This window comes from Cyprinodon variegatus, unplaced genomic scaffold (assembly GCF_000732505.1).
Source record: "Cyprinodon variegatus isolate N-32 unplaced genomic scaffold, C_variegatus-1.0 Scaffold1251, whole genome shotgun sequence".
Classification (NCBI taxonomy): Eukaryota; Metazoa; Chordata; class Actinopteri; order Cyprinodontiformes; family Cyprinodontidae; genus Cyprinodon; species Cyprinodon variegatus.
This window is the reverse complement of record NW_015151704.1, coordinates 17,504-21,571: the sequence shown is the minus strand read 5'-3', so window position 1 is coordinate 21,571 and position 4,068 is coordinate 17,504. Positions and strand designations below refer to the sequence as shown.

At 31.3% G+C, this 4,068-nt stretch overlaps 1 long non-coding RNA gene across 1 annotated transcript in view; it reads left to right on the top strand.

Annotated features, from left to right (window-relative positions):
• The window catches only part of LOC107102414, a 17,769-nt gene extending 15,032 nt beyond the window's left edge, over positions 1–2,737 (top strand). Inside the window, exon 3 of the long non-coding RNA XR_001482125.1 lies at positions 2,531–2,737. This is a non-coding gene — a long non-coding RNA (uncharacterized LOC107102414). The remainder of the gene's footprint in view (positions 1–2,530) is intronic.
• Positions 2,738–4,068: the final 1,331 nt, after the last annotated feature.

Here is a 4,068-nt window from a genome sequence, read left to right as displayed (position 1 = left end):
ATTCCTCTCACCTGTTTCCTCTGGTTTATATTCAGTTCAGCCTGAGCATTCAGGGCCAGATCATTACTTGTCTTTCTGTTAGTCTGTCCGTTCAGTTTTTGATTTCATGGTTCCTGTCCAGGATCCTGGCAGCCAGTGGAAAGAGGGTTTTAGTGTTTGTCTCGTCTCCCGATCGTCCACTGTTCCTCCCCCGCGGAGTCCTCTGGGTTTTTGGCTCGATATGTGGTGAGGTTCCGTTTTTATCCAAGTAAGCCTGGCTCCAGGGAGGAGACCAGTTTAAAGTCCTGCATCAAGTTGTGGTTCCACGTCCTGTCTCGGCTACCCTCTGCCACTGAGCCTGCTCAGCTGCATTATAATGCAGGAAGCTTTAGAAAACAGATTTTTGTTTTTCTTTACTAGTTAAAAAAAATCTTGGCTTCTCAGAGGACCATGACTCCCAGTTACAGGTTAAAATCTTTTCTGATTGAACAGACAGAATCAGACTGCAGAGCTTCTACATATCTTGACATTTTGTTTCTGGCATCATTATATTAGAAAAGAGGTTAATGAATCTTTTTAAACGGCACAGAGAGAAGTAGGGAGAGCTGCAGATTTAAAGGTGAAACACATTTACTGGGATTTTCAACATGCTATAAAATATCTCCAATTTTACCACAAAGTTTACAGGAAAAAAATATGCTATTCTATAATTAAAATGCAGCATATCCATATTTTTCTGGATGGATGGAATTAAAATATACTTCTAGCCATGATATATTGATTTTAGCATCGGAATCGGCTGTTATTGGTTTTTTTTTAGACATGAATGTTTTTGGGGCCATAAATATATATAATGCACTAAAAGACATCTTTCTAACTATCTATAAATATAAATATATGTGTATTATAGTTCTCTTGTGTTCTCAATAATAGGAAAGCATTCATTAAATAGATGTTTGAGCTCATTTTTGGAAAATACGAAAACCTAATGAAAGCGTTTGGGTGGAGTAACTGTAGCTCCATCAGCCCCCAGCCTTAGAGTGCCCCCCCCAACTTTCATTACAAAGTTACACCTTTGATTTATCCCTTTAGTTTTGTATGAAAAATACACTTTAAACCACCTCAATGGCCGTGTATCCATCTACAAAAAACGATTTAATTACTTACTTTTTGGTGTTTTTTGAAGCATTTGTCCATCTTGACCTTAAATTGTTTTTTTTTTTCATACAAAACTAAAGGGATAAATGCAAATGGGACGTCCTGCACATGCGTATTGGTTATGCTGGTCTGACAGAACACCTGTTGTAAATAATAAAAAAAAAAGAACAAAAAATGAATCATAAAATTTCTGTTAGACACTTGCTTCACATTTAGCGTTTCCCCTCCTAACATTTAGAGGTAAAAGATTAAATATAAATGTTTAATACCTATATGGATATTTTCTCTACATTTATAGGCTGTGATAGCTGAATTTCTATCTATCTATCTATCTATCTATCTATCTATCTATCTATCTGAAGGCAATTGTATCTACAGGAGTGCACATTGTTTCCTTTTTGATTTTCTTTTTCATATTACATTTTTATAAATTAATTTCAAAAATGTATATTTTTACATTGTTTTACAGTTTGAATTATTTCCTAATTGTTTTTTCCAGATCACGTTCTCTTTACTTTCAGTCCACTAAAATCCACGTCCATGCAGATGATTAGAAATGGATCTTTTGAAAATCTCATCTGTAAAATGCAATTTGGAAATATAGTACTAAAAAAAAAAAAAAAAAAAAAAAAAAAAAAAAAAAAAAAATATATATATATATATATATATATATATATATATATATATATATATATATATATATATATATATATATATAATTTTTGTATTTTGTTTTTTTTCCCCCCAAAAATCTAATCTCTTAAAACCTTTTATTAATTAGGACGTGTTTCAAAGTGGAATTTCTGGATTTTATTTTTTTTTCACATGTCAATCTATAAAACATGTTATTTGTTTGCAATAATAGCTGAATGTTGGTGAAGATTCTCAGTCATCCAGGTCATAGTTATTCCAAAAAAGTTAAAAAACAATCCAGTGGATTTTGTTTCCAAGTTTGAAGACATTTCTCTTCCCATCCAGGAAGCTTTTTCAATTCAAAATGTCAGAAATAGCGTTTAGTTTGATGCTTTATAGAGGGGACCAAGAAAGCCTTGTTTTTGCTTAGAAAAAATGCAAAAAATAGCTTTCCGTAAACAAAAACAAGGCTTTGTTGGTCCCCTCTATAAAGCATCAAACTAAATGCTATTTCTGACATTTTGAATAGAAAAAGCTTCCTGGATGGGAAGAGAAACGTCTTCAAACTTAGAAATAAAGTCCACTGGATTGTTTTCTTTTTTGCCACAATACCTGAACAACATTCACTCCATATTTCTTTTTACTGGTCTTTCTATGTTAAAAACCTTTTTATCATCTGGATGCACAAAGAGCAGATTTCAGGGAGGAAAATAGTCTCTTTTTTTTTCGATTCATCTAATTCATGCTTTTGTTTTTAAAGCAGGGAGCTGAGAGACACAAATACGAAGCTGGGATGGCGAAGAATCCCACCAGGAGGAGCAGCTAGAGACCAGCAGAAAATGGTTTTTATTTGGTTTGTTTTTGCTTTAGTTTACTCAATTTAATTATTTTATTCAAATAAATTGTTTAATAAATCCGTGATTTATGTTTTCTTTTATCATCTGCTGTAGATTGATGTCAATTTTATTTTTATCAATTTATTAAACATGTTTCTTGCTGGCAAAAAACAAAAAAAAAACTTTTTTAAAAAGTAAATGGATGTAAGTTTATATTTCTATTGTCATTAATAAAAACATTTATCCACATTACTTTTGTTGTCTTAATGTGTAAACATGCATGTTTACAGAAATTAATTTGTTCACTGAAGAAGGGATCAGGAAGATTGTTGGTCTTAAGACTAAAGGAAGGAAAACTGGAATAATTCTGTTTTTTTAATATAGAAAAAAGAATAATCCATGTCATTTAATGATATTTACCATGAATCATGCAAGTTTGAGTGTTAAACTTGTAATTTTACTTGATTTTCTGAAATGAATAATATATTTTTATTATATGAGAAAACCTGACATTACATCCACACACATGAACCCAGAAAAAATAAACTCATTGGTTCTTTTCAAAGCCTTTTTTTTATTTAACATGTGGAAAACTGACAAAAATACAAAAGATGTAAAGATTTACTTCAGTATAAACTCAGCTGGATCCTTTGAAAACAGGTAAAATGAGGAAGCCCTAAAGGTAGCTGTAGTAACGCATATCGGACTGTAGGGGCGCTGCATACGTACACCAGGCTTAATGAGGAAGCGATTAGAAAACAGTAAAAATGAGATCAAAGAGATGAAAACAATCTAAAGTGAATAATAAACATCATTACCGGATTCAGGAGTCTATTTCCAACAATTTAGGTGAAAATAACTCATTAAATCAGAACAAAAAAATTATTTTAAACCTGGAAAAATACATTTTATCTGACAGAAGTTCTCTTTCTCCGTTTTTTTTTTGTCTAATTACTGAAATTCTTTGTCTAAATTTGAAAATATGAAAAAAATTACCCAGCATTCAATAGAATTTAAAGTACTTCTGATAATATTGAGTTTAAAAATATTCATACTGCAGCAATGCAAAGCGGGTTTACACAAATGCATCCAATTCTTCAGTTGCATCAAAATGATCACATATGTTTACAATATTTAAAAAAAGACAAATTCTTCTGGTTATTAAATGCATAAATTAAAACCCTGCAGATTTTATTCATTAGTTACCTTAAAGGAAATCCGTCCTCTCAATCCAACATGGAGAGGAACTGCCTGTTAGAAAGAGAAACCTGCAGCTTAAGTGTGTAAGAAAATATAAAAACTGTTTTTTTTTTTTTGGTTTGCAAATATATCAAACAGCATTTTCTCATGAGGACTTTAAATTAAAGGTTATAGCTTTTTTATCTTAACGATCAACTTAAAAAAAAAAAAAACAGTTTTTATATTTTCTTACACATTTTAGCTGCAGGTTTCTCTTTCTAAC